Consider the following 21,646-nt stretch of genomic DNA (forward strand, 5'->3'; position numbering starts at 1 on the left):
AAAATCAATTTTTTTAATGTATTTAAATTTATGGAAACTTCCAGATTTGAAAATAAAGACACTGACAATGATTCTAATAAGACAATACAGAAGACCGCTGCAAACAGTAGACTTTTTGATTTTCCATGAGCTTTTAAAGTTTCGCAATCGGTGTGACCGTTAGATTACTAAGGAAAATGTAAAGCTCGACCATACTCGTAAGTTTTGTTTTCCCTTTCGTTTCGGTTGCATGTACATTTTTAGCTGTCAATCCTACCGTGGAAAGTTTCCTGGAAAGCATTATGTACGATTATGGCCTTTAAAGGAAGCATCACACGAATCAACGGACTAGCATGCAACGCCAAATGGCACAATCGTAATACGTATCTGACGAAAAAAATACTGCAGCGGGGATTGAACCTAAACTTCTTTGATCGATACTGCTAGTTACTTTGCAACACTATACGCACGGCAATAAAGTACAGATTTTTATTTTTAATATATCAGCTTATCTAAGTCTCAAAATTCCAAATTTAGACAATATATTTTTAAACGTAAAAGGAATGAAACGATAATTTTTATATGAGCGGATAATCTAGACTCCATAACTTCATACATTGTTTAATAGTTAAGTAGACTATTTCAAACGCATTTCATACATCATAAACAACATATTTGCGAGTAATACCAGCAGGGGCCTTCCATAGCCGAGTGGTTAGAGTCCACGACTAAAAAGCAAAGCCATGCTGAAGGTGTCTGGGTTCGATTCCCGGTCAGTCCAGGATCTTTTCGTAATGGAAATTTTTTTGACTTCCCTGGGCATAGAGTTTCATTGTACTTGCCACATAATATACGAATGTGAAAATGGCAACTTTGGCAATGGAAGCTCTCAGGTAATAACTATGGAAGTGCTCATTGAACACAAAGCTGAGAAGCAGGCTCTGTCCCAGTGAGGATGCAATGCCAAGAAGAAGAAGAAGAAGACTAGCATGGGCTGCATACATCAATAGTATGCCATTCAAAGGACTCTGTGGTTTGGAAGCAAATAGTAAGTAAAGGTTTTCAGCTTCAGTTGTCAAATTTCATAAATATTATGGCAGAAATTGAACCGGCATACATTGTAGAACACCAAAATGGATTATCGCGTCAACATGGTATTGATCGATTATCAAAGCAAGGGGAAATTAAAAAATTACGTCCATTGTTTTTAAGTCAATCAAATCCTCCCCATGTCCACTATCACGCTTTTGCCCACATGCACTGTCGCACTTTCATACTCCCCTAAATGAATGACGTAATTTTTGAACGTTCCCCTAAACTTTTACTTTGTCTTAAACATTGCTTAAGGAGATTTAAAACATTAAATGTGATTCCCAATCTATTTCAAATATGGACGTATAAAAAATAAAAGTTTTTAAACCAAAGCTTTGAGTTTCTATTACATAGTTTTCGAACGGTACATCATCCTTATGATTCGTATATGAAATCACTCATTCATGTTTTAATGCAATATTATGCACTATTGTGGACATTAGAACCAGATTCAGCCACTTAATTCGATCAAAATACTGAAAATGAAAATTGGTAGTCTACAACGAACATCGACCGGGTAAGTGCCGGCACCAGCACAATTGTGCTGGTCCCACTTTGTCCCTCCAGAAATATTTGCTGTGTGAATCAATTTTCATTTGGTCTTCACCATTTCAAAGAATTACTCTTTCACTCTCGATTCGTATTTGTGCATACCTAGAAATAACGAATAGTTGAAAAGTTGCGACAGATAAAACTTTTTCAATTCTTACGGTGTTTGTTTACTTTTTGTTTACCCTGAGCTGGTGTTTTCTAAACACGATGTAAACAAAAGCTGTTGTGCTTGATTACAAGTATCAATGATAATTCAATAATCGAAATCGAAAAAGTTTAGTAAAACAATGATTTATTGGCTGAAATAGTCAATCGATGTCAAGGGTGCCGAACAGCACAATTGTGCTGGTTCGTCCCGAAAGGGATATGGAGCCCGACCATTGTGCACTGGTACAAAAGCGTCGTAAGTAATTGAACAAAACGACTTATGTCAACGATTATGTCATTGGGTTTTGTGAGAAAATTATATAAATTCAGAATTTTTGACGTGCGCTCAATTTTCGAGGACACACGTGAAGAAAAAAATCAAAATGTAGACTTGTTTTGAAATAGATCTAAATAAAGATTTAATTGTTTTTCTCAATAATTATTCTTTACACCGTTTTCAATTTACGTAATTTTAAAAAAGTAATCGAGATGGATGGATGTCCTTCTGCTTTATTATGTTTTATTCCTGACATTCTAACATTCTGATATCGGATAGCACCATAGACAGCACTGATTTGAGCATAGTAATTTATAAAATGTTGCGCTAATATTTTAAAATAAAACCTTTTTTTAATTGGTTTTGCATAAGGGAAGATTCAAAAAATGGAGTCTATCGTTTTTAAGAATTAGACCCTCTCTTCTCTCTGTCACGCTTTTTCGAATACCTAATACATGCACTGTCACAACCCCTGCCTTTCCCAAAAGATGAACGTAATTTCTGAATGTTATTTAAGGGTATCGTTATACCCGTAACGCGGGTAGACCACCTTTTCGTGGTGCGTTAAGAGATAAGATCTACCAATGTGAACCTTGTCTCATCTTGCATGTCGGGCTAGGGTAATATGTTCTGGTAATTCAAGAATTCGCGGTACAAAGTCCTTGTTACTGGCAACAGTTTCTGAAATTTAATCTATTTAACCTATCAGATGGTTGAAGACTTGGTGTTTGTCAGTCCCCAGACTACACTTGAAGCCAGGATAGCAATCATGATTATGAACTCAACAAGGACTGTTAACATTAGCAACATTACATTCAAGCTTTATTGTCAAAATCGGTAAGACACTGTAAAAAAAATGCAATGAATTTCTGGAAACTTTTTATGTAAACTGCAATTTAGTATTATAACGCTCCGAACCGTTTTTATCAAGATAATTGTAAAACCAAATAAATAATAAATAATAAAAATAAATAACGCTCCGAACCGAAACGTAAAATTGGTTTAGCTATCGAACTTGACATTGAAAGAGCTATTCTTACAGAAGTTCTATTCTAAATTGCGTCCAGTATCAGTTGCTGATTTAAAATTCGAATGGTTACCTTAATTCGATCACTGATATCAATTCTTGATTGGCCAATTATTTTAAAATCGTTCTCTAAACGATTCCTTCAAAAACAGCCACTTCGTTCGTCTTCCTGTGTATCGTAATCCGGGGTAACATTGATCATTTTTTTTTTTTAAATATTTCTTAAATATTTCGTTGAAAATGCAAATGTTGCAAATTTTATATTTTTAAAACAAGTACTGCCACCCATAGTTCGTGTCTATATGCTGCATTTTCTATTTTGAAATATTAAGGCATGTTTAAAAAAATGTTTTAAGTGTTTTTTTTTGTTTAGCTGATATAGGGCAACATTGATCACCTATGTAAACAAAGTTAGGTAATATTGAAAATGTCGTTACTTACTTGAATCATGACCTCCGAAGCCGAATATGAAGGCCAAACTCTTACAAGTCATTTACTTTTTGAGTTATTTTGAAATTAAAAACAACTCGAACCACGGAATACGCCTAAGAGTAGGCAATTTCCTAAGGGAATTCTATATTATTTACAGTAATTCGTTAATGTTGCTTAATTGAGCATACTTATGAAAGATTTGACAACGGAATCGTTTTCAGCGATGCCATTTTTAGTAAGAACCGCATTTTCCTTGCTCATATCGTTTGCAGAACTTATGTAAGATATGAATCTTCGGTAGTGTCATCTTTACCCATTGAAATCATTGTCTCGATAAGTTGACAAATTTTCGCATAAGATAAACGCAATTTTCACAAAAATCTTCACTTTCATTAGCTTATGAATATGGGAAAGAGAAGCACCGTTCATGATTTGAAAATGTTCCATCAATTAATGATGATACGAACTTTTTACCAGATGGGTCATTCCGATCAATGTTACCCCGCTGATCAATGATACCCCGGATTACGGTACTCACAACACAAACACTATAATCATGTGGCGGGGAACTTTTCTTCGTCGTTTTCCAAGTTCTTGTCAGTCAGAGGATGACATCGAATCAGAAATGCCTTATCGGGCGTCTATTCCAATTCCACTTCTGCCGCAGCAGACAAGCCAACATCCGTTGGTCGCGATGGCACATGCATCGACAACTCGGGAAAAGCCGTAAACAACCATCAGAAAGCAGCACCGATGACCTCGAGGCTCAAGCCGCGCTCTCAGCTGTGTGAAGAGGATGATTAACGTTTATAACTGTTTTGTGTTCTGTCAGTTTTTTTTTTCTGTGCGATCGACGACAAGAACTTTCTCCCACTCTAGTATCTTCTTCTTCTTGGTATTACGTCCCTACTGGAACAGAGCTTGCTACTCAGCTTAGTGTTCTTATGAACACTTCCACAGTTATTCATTTAGAGCTTTGTTTGCCGAAGTTGCATTATCGTGTGGCAAGACCGACCGACTGCGAGTCGATCCCAGACACCTTCAGCTTGGCTTTATTTTGTAGCCGTTACCACTGAGCAAAGGAAGATCCCACTCTAGCATTGTCATAGCTGGAGAGTAATCCAACACACTCTTTTGTGAACTGGCACCACATTTATAAAAATATGTTAGCAGTGCACTTTTCAGCTTCTCTCCTCTAGCGCAGTATTATGAACACGCACATTAGAGATCGCAACATCAGACAGAATGGCTTTATTATAATGTATGGCTATTCATCTTTCCATAGTTCGGAAGCAGAATGGCTACTGTAGTCAGCCACCAAAGTCCATCGTCCAACGGAAATACTCTCGTTTGTATACTACTTTCTATGTGCACATAATGATAAAAACAAATAGTGAACTCTTGCATGGCCTCTTTCAACGGTGGTGGTCGAGCGTTGCACTGCTTGAAATTAAATCCCCCCTGAAACGATTCCCCACGTTTCCGCCCCTCAAATCTCATCTCTCGTTCTCTCTTTGGCCATCACAAGTGTTCGTTGAGTGTTGACTCTTGTCATTCATCATTACCGAGAAACCATCATCAAGCAGCACGAATGGCTTGGCTAGAGTGCTGGATAGTGTCCCATATCCCGTCCCCGCGACCAACATATAACATGCATTCATACTGTAAACATAGGTATCTAAAAAGTGAATGCAACGAAAAACAAGAGTACAGGTTAAAAGCCATTGCATACATATGCAATCCGTGATGACGGTGTGACTATTCATGCACTCGTGGCGCTGCACCGGGTTTCTATTTACAATTGTGGCAGTACTTGAAAGTAGAACACGACAGACTGGTAATGACTGGATTTTCTTAAACCTGTTGGAAGATGGATAACGTGTGAAGTGTTTGTTTTTCTTCTTCGTGAATTTACGTTCCCGTTGAAATTTTGGTTGGATTTAATCTCACTTATCTCTCTTATGCATTACGGTTATGAATTGTATGCATTTCTTTGCCTAGCATTACAAGAGTTTTTATGGTGTATGGCAAGCAAACTGCTACACTATCAAGGTTCTTGTTTAAAGGGCTAACACAGGATCACATGTATAAAATGTACAAGTGATTTAGACAAATACTGCTAGTCGATGACATAATGCAGACCGTAAATAAAGTACAAACATCTTTGTATGATAAGGCAAATGGTTTGGCCAAAGATCGTTTGTACGGACAAAAAATCACTAGGGGGAAGGAGGTGGTTTTGACAATGCAAAATAAATGACTACGTGGTTCATCGGCAGATCCAACCAAAATCTTAAGAGGAAAATGCTGTTTACCAATTTTACATCTACTTAACATATTTGCGCTACTGTCGTTTTCCCAGCTCTCCAAATGACCCGTTTCCCTGAAAAGTGATGCAGTTCAAACAGGTGCAAGAATAGTCTTGAAGGAATGAGTGCTGAGTGCAATTAAAAGAAGAAGATAATATAGATATGATCGTCATCCTCGACTAAATACATTTTGCCAAAAATGCCAATGATGGTGAAACTCGAAAGAATCGCCAATCAAGTGAAGAAGGGCGCACATCAGATGACCGGTTTGTTACCACCTTGAAACACTAAAAGTTATGACAATTATAAGAGCTAAAAACTTCTCGGGAACTAGGCTATTCGGGGAAACGGGTTGTTCGGGGCACTGGCATTCTGGGAACTGGCCTCCGGGGAAACGACATTTAAGGAACTGACATTCGAGGAAAAGTAGCACAACCGTTTAAAATAAGCTGCTCCTACATATGCCATACTATGTTTTATGATCAAACTTGACCCAAGCTATTTTTTTTTTGTTTTCATAGTTATTCTTCCTTCTTTTAAAATTGGCTGTTCTTTCTAATTGTATTTTCTAAGGGTGATTTGCATAGTGTAATATTTTTTTATATGTACAAAATAAATTAATGGAATTTGTTGTTTCGGCTTCAATGGTATCTTCTCCCTTCTTTTGTACATAAAAAACTTAATAACTACAAAATATCGTAGTCTGTGTGCACTAAGGTGGCCCATATTAATCAGACTACAATAAAATACTGCAAAACATTTGAACAGAATCCATCAACTCTAAGGAGGGGCTAAACGAGCTTGAACTTTGTAAGGAGAAAATCATCAAAATATATAAAAATCGTCCAAACGGTTCGAATTACATTTCCGACCATAGGTGGCACTAAATATAATTAATTTCAAGAATTTTTGATTAAAATAATCTCCATTCAATAAATGGAAGACTGCAACAAACCGAAAGTTAAAAAAGTCGTTAAAAAAACAATACAAAAATGTCCGGCATTCTTGCAAAATGTCCTGCCCAGCGTATCCTCCCAGATTTAGCCACCTTCAGGATACTGGGTTCGCCGTAGAGTTGGGCGAGCTTGTGGTTCATTCTTCGCCGCCGAAGATCGTCCTAAGCACCCGGTGTTCTAAAACCCCAAGAACTTGCAAGTCCTCCTTGAATTGTATGGTCATAAATTACGGAAAAATTTCGAGAAATGACTGTTTTTGATTAAACTTACGCTTCAAATAATTTAACGAAATTTTGTATGACGAAAAGCCAACTTTGTTTATAAAACACACTTTGTAAAAATGTTATGGGAAAGATATGTCATAACATATTTTGTTATCAACCTGTTATCGATAATATCTGTCACGAATACAATGATAATCAATTTTGTTATCATTTAATTATCATTGATAACAGGATATCAAATTGATAACAGCGATAATAAAAGTTGTTATCATTTTGATATCCTCCAGCTATCTGCCTTTGCTCGGGGTCGTGCTCAGTTCTGGCTACCAGCATGTACTTTGTTTTCGACGCATTCACCATTAGCCCGACTCTTGTTGCTTAGAGTTTCAGGCGGGTGAACAAATTGCCACCGTTTCAAATTTTCTCTCAATAATGTCCATGCCGTCCGCGAAGCAAACAAATTGTCCGGATCTCGTGAAAATCATGCCTCGCCTGTTGACACCTTCAAGCGTAATATTTAACTCATATGAAAAGAAAAAAAAACTTGGTTGGCTGGACCATCACAGTACACTCTTATACCGCCACTTAGCAATAAAGTGAACGTTTTGCAAGTCACTAGTAACGATAAAATGTGAAATGTGCAGTCATACATGTTTTACAGATTTGAAATAAAATCATGGAACGAGCTCACCAATTGATCCTTTATCCTTGACTGAGCAGCCACAATGTAAAAAAAAACAACTGAGAAAGAAATCACTCTGAAGACGCGAGAAAAATAACACTTCTGCTCTGCATGCAAAATATAGCTCTGATGACACAAATCAAAAAACACGAATGCTTGGGCTTCCACGAAACACTACACAGTAAAAAGTGCACAAAAAAGCGAACTTTCTCGCTTGGATCTCAATGACACACACTTAATCTTTATTTATGTGAATTTTAACACAAACTGGCTTTTTCTTCACTTAACCAGACCAGGTGTTAAGAGAGAAGGTTGTTTTAAAGAATGCCAATACCCAATACCTTCCAGGCGCTACTAACTTCTCTAACAGGTAATCCAGAATAATGGCCACATTTAAAGTGATCATGTACAATTTTCAGATTACGGTGACTTTTTGCAGCAAAAACTCTAACATTTGATTGAACTTCGCTGATTTAGGTTACCAACTGTTGAGATTTCACCGGAATCCATAAAATAAGTTAAGAAGACGTTCGGCAATGCAATGCTTCGTTAATACATATCATAATATTGCATAGAATTAGTTAAACCGAGAGTCAGTGTTAATTTTTATTCTGAAGGTATAGTTTAATATATTAATCTTTCCTTCTCTTTTTTCGTTACAGGTGCGTTCGACGGATAGTGGATATTTCAAGGTATGAAAATACAAATAAGAACTTTTCTGACTACTGAACACTGCCTTATCATTTATTTGACTAATGGAAAAACCATAAACATGTGTGGAAATTGTTGTACACAATCAAAGTGAAATTGGAAAAATACTCCCTTATTGAAGAATTAGCGGTCATTATTTGACCAGATAGAAACAGCTGATTAGTTTTGTAATTGATTCTTAACATAGATCAACAATCAGATTTTCAAAATGCGTAGGAGAGGTAAAAGAATGATTTCAGCTCCCCTTTTAAAATGCATATGTTATGTTATGTAGTTCCTGCATGCAAAAATGCAGGTTATTTGTAGATCTTCCTCTGAATGGTAATCTCTGCAATCAAATACACCATGTTTTTGTGGACGGTCGGCATTTCTCGGATGTCATCGATGTGAGGACCTTCAGATCACTATCTCGTTGTCCGTAAAATTCGTCCACGGTTGTCTACGTTATGGCAGATAATAATAGAACACGGGTTTCCAACGAAACTTATTAGACTGATTGAAGGAGATGCGCTTTCGAACCTTTTGTTCAACATTTCTCTCGAAGGAGCTATTAGGGGAGCAGGCGTGTAAAGAAGCGGTACTATCGTCACCCGGTCTCATATGCTCCTGGGTTTTGAGGATGATATCAATATAATCGGAATTGATCGTCGGCTTTTTACGGGCTCCGTAACCAGCTTAAGTCCCGTAGCCTGCAGATTAAAACTAAATTCGCGACATATAAGACACTAATCCTTCCGGTTGCTTTATGCGGCTATGAATCCTGGACGTTAAAAGAGGTCGACCGGAAAGTTTGGAGTTTTTGCGCGTAAAGTGCTGTGAAAAACAAGAAAATGGGATACGGCGATGTTGTATGAATCAACACCAAGTATATAAAGAAGTGGATATTGTCAAGCTCATAAAACAAACAGGCTGCGTTGGGCTGGTCACGTGGTACGAATGCCGGAAGAACGACAAACAAAAATAATATTGAGTAGGGTTATCTAAGCCCGTCGGCTTCGTGGTAGGCCGTGCACACGTTGGTTTTTTTGCAGTTGAAGTTGATTTAAGGACATTTAAAGTTTGGGGCAACTAAAAACGATTGGCTCAAGATCGAGCCGAGTGGTGAAGAGTTATCCACAGGAGGAATTGATGATGCATTAAATTGGCTCCCACAGTGGACCATATATACCTTTGCGTCTACGTCAGTTCATGCGGGAAGGTGTAGGGCTGGTAGTATTTTTATGGCAGACTGCTTATGTATCAGGCGTAATGAAAGGCGTGTGCTATAATGATGGAAGAATGGAAGCGTAGGGAAACGGTTTTTTGTCCGTCTCGAGTTCTAGCAAATACGATCAAACTTTCATGCCAAACACTGTCGAATGCTTTTTCTATGTCTAGAAGAGCTAGACCAGTAGAATAGCCTTCAGATTTGTTGGAACGGATCAACTTTGTTACACGAAAAAGTTAATGAGTGGTCGAATGTCCATGGTGGCATCCGAACTGTTCATTGGCAAAAATTGAATTTTCGTTGATGTGGGCCATCATTCTGTTCAAAATAACTTTTTCAAAAAGTTACTGATGGAGGAAAGCAAACTGATTGGACTATAGCTAGAAGCTTCTGCAGGATTTTTGTCTGGTTTTAAAATCGGTACAACCTTAACATTTTTTCATTTGTCTGGAAAATATGCTAATTGAAAACATTTGTTAAATATATCAACTAAGAATGATAAGCTACTTTCTTGAAGTTTCTTGATGAGGATGTAGAAAATTCCATCATCGCCAGGAGCTTGCTTATTTTAATTTTTTTTATAATTTTCTCACTTCTTCCAAATCAGTCTCCCAGCAACTTTCGAAAACGTTCTCTTGATTGAGAATGTTTTCGAAGTCCTGAGTAACTTGATTTTCCTAAATTAAAATTGTGCGCGCTTCAAAACTGCATAGCAAGTTTTTGAGCTTTTTCACAATTAGTTAGTAATAATTTGTTTTCCTCTTTCAATGCCGGTATTGGCTTCTGAGGTTTTGTTCAAAATGTTAGAAAATTTCCAAAAAGGCCATGGTTCAATCGAGAAATTTTATTTTCAAAATTTTTGTTTCTTAATTGTTGAAATCGTTCCTTGATTTCTTTCTGCAAATCCTGCCATATAATTTCCATTGAAGGATCGCGCGAGTGCGTTGAAATTGTCTTCTCCTCACGTTTTTAAGACGGATCAAGAGTTTAGGATCGTCGTCTATAATCAGGGATTCAAATTTTTCCTCACATTTTACTTCTGGCTTCAACAATGGAATTTGTTAAAGTTTCAAGAGCATTGTCAATTTCAAGTTTTGTTTGTAAAGAAATGTTAACATCAAGATTTGAGTCAATATATGTTTCATATATATATTCCAGTCGGCTCGAAAATAATTGAAAGTGGAGCTGATAGGATTGAGAATCGCTTCATGGGATATTTGAAATGTAACAGGGACATGATCAGAATCAAAATCAGCATGAGTAACTAATTGGCTACAAAGATGACTGGAGTCGGTTAAGACCAAATCAATCGTAGATGTATTTCTAGAAGAGGAAAAACACGTAGGGATATCAGGGTATTGAATTGAGAAATATCCTGAAGAGGACTCATCAAATAAAATTCGGCCATTGGAATTACTTTGTGAATCATTCCATGTCAAATTCGAAAAAATCTTTTTCGAGAAATCCGTCGCAGTCTACTGTAAACACCGCTTATGTAATGATCTTACCTTAAATTCAACTGTCAGAAATCCTTGAGAGAAATTTTCAAGGATCTACAGCTCACTGACATTTATGCAAAATTTTCGAGTGTTCACCGCCAACCTAGCGTAAAACTCGTAAGTTGACCTCAGCACCGAAGCTTATTTTTTCCATCATGAATCGCAAACTAGGTCAGTCAAAAGTACATTGGTTTGAAATTGTCAGGTATTGACAACATGTCATTGAGTTTTTTATACCGCGCACTTCTCCGTATCTTTGCTGTAATTAGCATATTTGCATGGAGATTACCCATTCGATAAATAAATTCAATGGAAGAACGAATTTTCCCATCGCGGTCAAGTGTCCCAAAATGCATCATCATCGATTTCTGCACGGGAACACGTTTGCCCATAAATTTGAAACACCACCATCACATGCCTCCTATTGATGAAATTTGTTTGCTTTACGCTTTAGCAGTAAACGATAACGCCCCAAACCCTCGAAGCGACGTTGCTTTTTGCGGTGGCAGCTAAGAGATAAGCATATTGACCTTTTTTGGCTTAACGTTCCTGCGTGACCAAATGGATTTTCAAACGAAATAAGATAGCTGAAAAAACGGTGTTCGAATCGGATTCTATCACAGAATCCCCAAAACTGTTTCCATTGCTTAATTGGGATTAAGTTGATGCTGTGTCTGCGTCCGTCCGTCTGCTCCATCATCGTTCCCCCCAAGGGTCGTTTGCGTTAGAAAAAATCGATACCGATACCGAAAAGCAGAGCAACATCTACGCAGTTGTTTGTCTACGAATGAGGTCGTAGCCATAATTTCATCTGGGCATGTGTTCCACTCACCTTATCTTCAGTGCGCCGCAACCGATCCACTATGGGCCAGGGATGCAATCTGGCGGGACAAAATTAATAACTCAGTAACGAAGCGTTTCCGGTATTTGGTGTCTTCGGCAAAGTTTTTTGTAACAACGATGACCATCTACTGACATAAACGGATAGTTCGTAAATCGTCCGCACAGGTGGCGCCACAATCTAACCTTTTACTGTGACGTTCTAGAGACTTGGCATGTTCGGCTAAGTTGTTCATTTTGATAAAATAAACAACTCTCTCGAAGACGTCAAAATTCCACAGCCTACTGTTTTCAAGTTATTGGCAAAATTAGAGAAAATTAGTGAAAAAACGATTTTTTTCACCGAATTTGACATTTTTCCTAAGAACCATGTCATATAATATTTTTTGCTGATAAATATATAACAAACGCAAGCTCTGGTGGAAAAATTTTAATAATACGACGCATAAAACTTAAGAAATTTTGAAAAAACTTGAAAAATAGAGCAATTTTTGAACCTTAATATCTCCAAAAGCGCAAAAAAACGCAAGCTCAAATTTTCAGGCAACATAGAGCAATACTTGATGAAACGGATGTCAAAATTCCAGAGAGGTATATTTTGGTGTTTTTGAGATTTTTTAATTTTTTTACGGTTTTCTTTTCATTACGCGATTAATATTTTCGTGGCAAATATTTAAGTATATTTTAAAATTAGCGAAAAAATATATTTTATTATTTCATGAAATTATTATATCTGCTCACAGTACAAGCTGGCTTTGGATTTCATCTCGAATTCATTGTTACAATTTTCCGGCAGCTCAAAATTTAAGCAAATCCGTTGATTAAACACATATATAAGGTTAAACAACCTAACAGTTCTCAAAATCGAAGGAATCTCCAAATTGATACCTTTGATCTGTATCCTCTGTTTCAAAACAGCCAAGGATCAACGCTCTTTCCGCTTTGAAACAAATATACAAGCTCCGGACAAGAGATCGTGCGCTCTGAAATTTTAGTATTTATTGATTGATTGATTTGACTTTATTAACGAGATTTTTAGCCCTGGGCGAGTTCATCTCGGGACCAACGGCTTTACTTCCCTTCCGAAGGAAGTCGTCACTATAACTTTTTACGTCATAAGTGACTATGTCGGGGATGGGATTCGATCCCAGGTCCTCGGCGTGAGAGGCGAGTGTTCTAACCACTACACCAGGTCCGTCCCCAGTATTTAGAGATATCGACATAAATATGCTTTAAAATTTGATTTTCCTTGTTAAAAGTAACACATTCACAAAATAAATTACTCACCTCGAACCATGATGACAACAATTAACTGATACATGATCAAGTTTATCATGGCATACTATACCATTGAAGAAAAAAATTATGTACCCAGTGTTAATCTATACTTTCATCTACATTACTCGATATCAACTCAAGAAACTGCTCTTAAACTGAATTTCATGGCTACTATGATGGCTTTTTAAAACAGTTTTTCGAAAGTTTTTGTTCCACGACTCGTTATTTCTTAAAGTCGATCATCCCTTCAGATTCCTCATGGAAACTAACTGTATTGAAGTAATATAATAATTGTAAAAAATGAAATATCTCAAAAACACCAACATATACCTCTCTGGAATTTTGACATCCGTTTCATCAAGTATTGCTCTATGTTGCCTGAAAATCTGAGCTTGCGATTTTTTGCGCTTTTGGAGATATTAAGGTTCAAAAATTGCTCTATTTTTCAAGTTTTTTCAAAATTTCTTAAGTTTTATGCGTCGTATTATTAAAATTTTTCCACCAGAGCTTGCGTTTGTTATATATTTATCAGCAAAAAATATTATATGACATGATTCTTAGAAAAATGTCAAATTCGGTGAAAAAAATCGTTTTTTCACTAATTTTCTCTAATTTTGACAATAACTCGAAAACAGTAGGCTGTGGAATTTTGACGTCTTCGAGAGAGTTGTTTATTTTATCAAAATGAACAACTTTGCCGAACATGCCAAGTCTCTAGAACGTCACAGTAAAAAGTTAGATTGTGGCGCCACCTGTGCGGACGATTTACGAACTATCCGTTTATGTCAGTAGATGGTCCTCGTTGTTACAAAAAACTTTGCCGAAGACACCAAATACCGGAAACGCTTCGTTACTGAGTTATTAATTTTGTCCCGCCATATTGCGTCCCTGGCCCATAGTGCGATCGGAAGAGAGAATGGTCACAGCAGGGAAAGGCAGGAGTTTGGCGTTCGATCGTTTACTCTGATCTCCCCGTCATCACACGGAAGCCCATTTATTTCGATGCCAAAAATTGGTCAACCGGCCACACAGCATTGCGGAAATTAAGCGGTAAATATGTAAGCAGAGAGGCGTTTAGCTGAGCAGCAAACCGTGCCATCCGTATGTTCGGTGTTCTGGTGTTGTCTTCGATGTTTCGGTTTCCTGGTGAAGAGCGTGGGCAGCCTCAGGCCATGTTATGCTACAGGGCTGGTAGCAGGTCTCTTTTCATAGACAAGTCTCTTTTTTTAATGGAAGTCTCTATTTTAATCAAAATGGTCTTTGAAGTCACTTTCTCCTTATTTTGCTCTAGGATATATTTTGTGATTTCTTCAGAGGTTTCTTCCTTTCAGAGATCTCTCCAAATATTCCTCCAAATATATCGCTGTCAATTGGGTCTTTGAATTTTTCTTAAAGTTATCAAATTTTGTTTCCACATGATAGTTCAACGATTTCTGTACACAACAGATTATTTAGGTTTGTTTCACTTCTGGGGAATCGGGAATCGAACCCAGACACCTTCAGCATGGCTTTGCCTTGTAGTCGCGGACTCTAACAACTCGGCTAAGGAAGACCCTGACCGATGAATCTGGAAATTAAATAATCTCACCGCCGTTCAAAAATCCAATTCTCTAACAAATTCTTACAGCGATTTTTGAAGCGATGCTCAAAAAATATTTCCAAAATTTGCTCCAAGAAGTCCTTGAGCACACCAACGCTACTACATACCTCCAATAATTTTCATCGGGATGACCTGGAACATTTTCCCCGAGAGTATCCCAGCATTTTCTTCAGACATTTTTGCACTAATATTTTTACCGATTTCTTCAGCTGCTACTCTAAGAAATTTATCAAAAAACATACTGGAGTTGTTTAAGAATCCATAAAGATTCCAGAGTTTTTGTAGAAATTTGTTTGGGAATTTTTGCAAGAGTTCTGTTTGATAATTCTCAAGGTCGAAGCCTGCACCTGCGGGGCGGGCGATGAGGGCAGGATCAAACATTTCGTGCTTCAGTCGAGTAGTGAAATGAAAAAGCGCCGTGAATCGTTAGTAGTGTTTGATCTATTGATTGCGTCGGTTGCACTTGCGTGGGCAAGTGATGAACACTTGTTTGGCGAATCCGATCAGGAGTGATTATATCATGGATCGAATCACCAACCATTGATGACTCTCAGGTCTTTACCTTATCCCACTAACCCAATATCCTTTCCGTGGCAACTATGGAGATGCAGAAGTATACTCGGTCTCTAGTAACAACGGTTGTCTGACTAACATTCCTTGCCTTCCGCGATGACCGTGAGTACGTGGCCGGCGCCATTATTGACTTTTAAAATTTGAGCTCTCGATTTGGGCACATTGAGTATGGTAAGCTAATCCCTTCCCCCATTCATTAAATCTCTGTGCAGCTTCGATTGGTATTATCAATCACGGAGTAGCAACTACGAATTGTATGGTCATCTATGCTCATGCTCATACTTATGTTCAATTTTATTTGGGGATTATTCGGGGATGACGCTGATTTTTCCTGTTATTCTTCCAAGCATTTTTTTATAGAATCTCATAGGAATTCATGCACGGGTGCTCCTAGAAATTGCTCTTAAAAACCAAGATAATCTATCAAAAACTCTTCCAGGAATTCCTCAATAAATTTGAACTGGGATTTTCCATAAAGTTCGTACGTTCCTCCAAAAATTTCTCTAGGTATTTCTGCAGTGTTTCATATAAGAATTACTCCTGAAGTTCTGCCAAATATTGTTCGAGTAACTTCTCAAGGAAATCTTCATAGATTCTTCAAAAGTTCATTTCAGCTACAAAAATTTATTCAGAGATTTCGTCCGGTGAAGAAATTTCATGAGAAAATCTTTCATTATATTATCTAGAGATTCGTTAGAAATTTCAATTTGCTACGAAATTTCTCTAGGAATTATTTTAAACTTCTTCAAGAGTCAAGTTCTGTCAGAGATATTAAGGGACATACAGTATCGGACATATAAAACGCACAAAAGCCGTTTTACCATACACAATGGTCAACTTCAGAGAGCTATATCTCCGCCGTTTCTCAACCGATTCTTCTCATTTTTTTTTGTGGCGAACTACAAATTACCTCAATTTTTGATAACTATTGAAAAAGTTATGTGAAAACTATTGGTTTAAAAATTACAGATAGGTTGAATTTTGACATAAAAAATGCACCAAGACGAAAAGTGATGTATCAGACAAACTATGCGTCGTATCCTTTCGGTGTCTTCAGCGCATTTGGTCCTTGTAACTCAATGAACAAATGTGTTAAAGACACCAAGATGCCACGACGTGCAGTTTTTCTGCTACAACACTTTGTGTCTTGGTGCATTTTTATGTTAAAATTTAACCTATGTTTTGAATCAATAGTTTTCATACAATTTTTACAATAGTTTTCAAAAATTGAGGAAATTTGTAGTTCGTCACAGAAAAAATGAAAGGAATCGGTTGAAAAACGGCGGAAATATAGCTCTCTGAAGTAAACCATGTAGTATGGATATCTGGCTTTGGTGCATTTTATATGTCCGATACTGTACCTGGTGTAATAGTTAGAACACGGTGCTCCCCTGACCGTTATTATCAGAAAAAAATCTCCATCAAATCTGTGCTCACCAGTCGTTTTCAATAGCTAAGCTGCATGTTTGGGCAAAATTTTAAAAAAATCGTAGGGCCCGTTTTAAAGTTACGCCCTTTTGATTGTTTAAGTTCACAAATTCAAAGGAGATCTGAAACATTTGAACGGGGTTTCACTTACCGTGATTATCAGAGTATACATAATGTTATAATTTGAATCAAAGTAGGTTAATATAGTTATTTGTAACATATGGGCGAAATTTTGAATGAGAAAATCCATAAAATTTGGAGTTACGACCTTTTGAAGGTGTAATCATTAAGAACACTAGAGTGAAATAGAATAATCAGGCATTCTAATATCGTTAATCATGTTCAAAAGTTTTCAATGACACATTGTGCTTATATGCCACAAAAGTATTTCACAATTAGCTGATTTTTCTTAGGCTCAAGTGCTATAAGGCATTACGGAGCCAATTTCACCATGGAACCAAATTAGTTTTTGTAGCATAATATTCTGACTAGCTTGGTGAACCCATGTACCTACGATGCAGATTAGTTTTCATGCAAATCATTGATACATGTTATGTAACGAAACGTATGTATACGTATACGTCAAGGAATACTTTCGGACTTGAGTTTTTGGTTATGGGTAGCAGTAGTAGAACAAAATTAACAACGTAGAAAGCATCGATACAAAAAGAAAGAAATAAAGTTTAGAACATACGTTATCATTTTGTTGAATGGAATTCAAAATCGTAGCACTTACAGAGCTTAATTTTAATTGTTTTGTCTTCGTCAGCTTGGGAAAGTTCGCTCTCCAAGTATGATTTTTTTTCGTTTGTTATTATTTTATTTAGTTGGTATTACATCAATTAATTTGATAAAACCTCGTTAACGATGTTACGCCAATTTACTCGGTCCATGGCTGTGTCTCTCCAACTTCGATTTTGGCCCACGTTCTCCAGATCTTGTTGCACCTGATCAAGCCACCTCGCTCGCTGTGCTCCTCGCCTTCTTGTGCCAACCGGATTCGACGCGAACACCATCTTTGCAGGATTGTTGTCCGGTAGTCTTGCAACATGCCCTGCCCAGCGCACCCTTCCGGCTTTCGCAACCTTCTCAGGGTGGCCACCGAACCGGGAAAAACGGTAAAAGCGGGAAAAAGACGGGAATTTGATTCCACCGGGAAAAAGACGGGAAAAACCGGGAATTTGAGATGACTACCGGGAAAATCGTGTTGAACGAACATTTTGGAGCTTTAAATCAACAAACCAGAAGTTGTCGAAAATTGTTATGTTTGAATAACACATTGGAATGCTGAAATTTCTTCATAAAAATGTTCCACTTTTATCACAACATTGCAAACCATGTTTCGAAATATTTTTCAAATCTTTTCACTGCTGTCAAGGTCCTTGACTCAAGAATTATATTTTTTTAGCCTCTTCTCTAACTTTTTTGATTCAATGTTTTGAATCAAGGTTCAATAAATTATTTTTTTCTCACAATCAATTATTTTTGAAAGTATCTAATATTTCATTCTTCAAACAATCGTCGAAAAATTTAATAAATAAATTGATGTTTTATTTCACCAATCGATCCGTGAAGCTGGAAAAAGTTCAGCTGTCAGAAGTATTGAATAGTTCGGTGATATTTTATGATTTTTTTGGGATTTCTTCTTCTGAATAGCGAGAACAAAATTAGACATGTGATGATTGAAATAAAACCACTCAACACCAGAAGCTATTTGGTATTATAACTTTTTTTTGACACTGATCGTTTATTTAACGGAATTTCATAAATCATTTATAATTACAAAAATACCTAGCGTTTCATCTTGTTTTTGAAGTCCAGTATATTTATATAAATATACAAATATATAAACTTTTGCGAAATGCGCAATTATAAAAACGCCGGCCAAGCCTAATGATTTCACAGATTTTCAAAAAGTTTGATTTTCACCGAGCTTCATGTTCAATTTTCACATACTTTTGTAAAATATTAGCTTTTACCGAATTTTTAGTGATTTTTTGACAGCTAAAACCACTGTTGTTCTATAGAAAAATCTGTTGAATCATATTTGACAATTTTTTGTTTCATTCTAAGTGTGTTGTTTGCTTTGGAGAATTTTTATTTTCACGAAAAAAAATCAAAAGATTAGAAATTGAATTAAAATATCTTCAATTAGCTAAATAAAAAACCGGGAAAATTCTGGCGACTGTACCGGGAAAACCGGGAAAAAAGCGGGAATTTCAAAATGAAAATTTGGTGGCCACCCTGACTTCTGGATACTGGGTTCGCCGAAGAGCCTAGCGAGCTCGTGGTTCATTCTCCGCCGCCACACACCGTTTTCCTGTACTCCGCCAAAGATCGTCCTAAGCACCCTAAGTTCGAACACTCCAAGTGCTTGCAGGTCCTCTTCCAGCATGGTCCATGCTTCATGTCCATAGAGGACCACCGGTCTTATAAGCGTTTTGTACATGGTACATTTGGTGCGAGCGTGAATCTTTCTCGACCGCAGCTTCTTCTGGAGCCCATAGTAGGCGCGACTTCCACTGATGATGCGTCTCCGTATTTCACGACTAACGTTGTTATCAGCCGTTAACAAGGATCCGAGGTAGACGAACTCATCAACCATCAACCATCAATCCCCGTCTATCGTAACACTGCTTCCCAGGCGGGCTCTGTCGCGCTCGGTTCCGCCTATCAGCATGTACTTTGTTTTTGACGCATTCACCATCAGGCCGACTTTTGTCGCTTCACGTTTCAGGCGGGTGTACAGGTCTGCCACCGTTCCAAATGTTCTGCCGACAATATCCATATCATCCGCGAAGCAAACAAATTGGCTGGATCTTGTGAAAATCGTACCTCGGTTATTAAACCCGGCTCTCCGCATGACACCTTCTAGCGCGATGTTGAACAGCAGGCACGAAAGTCCATCACCCTGTCGAAGTCCCCGGCGGGATTCGAACGAACTGGAATGTTCACCCGAAATCTTCACGCTATTCTGCACACCGTCCATCGTTGCTCTTATTAGTCTTGTGAGCTTCCCGGGAAAGCTGTACTCGTCCATGATTTTCCATAGCTCTTCGCGGTCGATGCTATCATAAGCCGCTTTGAAATCGATGAACAAGTGATGCGTTGGGACTTGGTATTCACGGCATTTCTGGAGGATTTGCCGTACAGTGAAGATTTGGTCCGTTGTTGAGCGGCCGTTGGTGAAACCAGCTTGATAACTTCCCACAAACTCATTTGTTATTGGTGATAGACGACGGAAGATAATCTGGGATAGCACTTTGTAGGCGGCATTCAGGATAGTGATCGCACGATAGTTTTCACATTCCAGTTTGTCGCCCTTCTTGTAGATGGGGCATATGACCCCTTGCTTCCACTCCTCCGGCAGCTGTTCTGTTTCCCAGATTCTGACAATCAGCCGGTGCAAACAGGCTGCCAACCTCTCCGGGCCCATTTTGATGAGTTCAGCTCCAATACCATCCTTACCAGCGGCCTTGTTATTCTTGAGCTGGTTGATGGCATCCTTAACTTCCCTCAATGTGGGGGCAGGTTGGTTTCCTTCGTTTGTGTAGGGTGCTTTACATAGAAATCTTCAGTTTGTATAGGATTCAAACCATGTTATGATTGGTAGACCAGCAGGTAACCAACAGGGCCACAGAACAATTTACGATTTTCCGATAACCAAAACTAGGATTTACGCAGAATTCATGAAGAACTCTATTTTTACCATATATTCCCAATCTTTTTAAAAATATACCCCTTAACTCTGAATTCCATTCCCCTAAATACCATAAACTGAAGACCATCACATCGAGTTCCAGTTCGTTGTTATCACGGGGCATTTCAAGGTATTTATATATTTGGGTCAATATCAGTCAGCGTTATAGTGCGTTCAGAGTGATAACACTTGGGTTAATGACATTCGGGGAAATTAAATTCGAGGTTTAGTTATAGAATCATCTCAAGAGAGTTTTGATTGTTAAGGCAGACAAGTAAAATAAGGCTTTTACTATTGTATTTATCTAGGACTATTACATGTTTGTGTAATTGAAAAGACCGGGGAACCTTTAGGTGAAATTGTAGATTTGTGAAAAGACTAAATGAATTTGTGAAAAATGCTACAAATGATAACAAAAGTATTGACAGTGGTCTTGAGTGACATAGGTTGGTCAATGCTACATTACTCAGCAATTGAAGTTTATTTTCTGGGGTAGTACAAAGTAAGCCGACAAAGCCGATGGGGTAGCTAGTTGGGCCATAGAAGTTCATGAATAATAGTTCATACACAGACAAACAGACGTAACACTCTTTTTTATTCATAACACAGCAGAATAGCGCCCAATTCTAATATTGTGTAGTAAGCCGACATGCCAATCGTGGCGCTCGCATCACTTTTGTTCGAGTTTGTCGTTTGCTCACTACCGCCACCTAGTTCGCGGTAGGCTAAATGAAGTATTTTAGCATTGGGCGTAAATGTTCACGTGACAATGTTTTAAATTGATAATTGTTTTAGTTGTTACGTCTGTTTGTCAGTGGTACATAATTTGCTCCGTAATGTCTTATGGCACTTGAGCCTATGAAAAATCAGTTAATGGTAAAACACTTTTGCTGCATGTAAGTGCAATGTGCCATTGAAAACATTTGAACATGCTTGACGGTATTAGAATGTCTAATTATTCTATTTAAAATTAATGATTTTAATTATTACAGCTCCAAAAGGGTGTAACTCCAAATTTTGTTGATTTCCTCATTCAAAACTTCGCCCATAAGTTACAAATAACTATATTAACCAACTTAAAACCAAATTTTGATGGTATATTTCTTCTGGTAATCACGGCTAATGAAAACCCG

The 21,646-nt window shown here is 37.6% G+C and overlaps 1 protein-coding gene across 6 annotated transcripts in view; it reads left to right on the top strand.

The window, feature by feature from the left end:
* LOC5579310 (prominin-like protein) overlaps nt 1-21,646 on the top strand; it is a 198,086-nt gene that overhangs the window by 35,347 nt on the left and 141,093 nt on the right. Inside the window, exon 2 of one of the 6 annotated variants that reach the window (XM_021839827.1) lies at nt 8,340-8,369. The exons of the other annotated variants lie outside the window; for them this stretch is intronic. The gene's annotated coding sequence lies outside the window, so the exon portion shown is untranslated. The remainder of the gene's footprint in view (nt 1-8,339; nt 8,370-21,646) is intronic. 6 annotated transcript variants of the gene reach the window in all.

Source organism: Aedes aegypti, chromosome 2 (assembly GCF_002204515.2).
Source record: "Aedes aegypti strain LVP_AGWG chromosome 2, AaegL5.0 Primary Assembly, whole genome shotgun sequence".
NCBI lineage: Eukaryota > Metazoa > Arthropoda > Insecta > Diptera > Culicidae > Aedes > Aedes aegypti.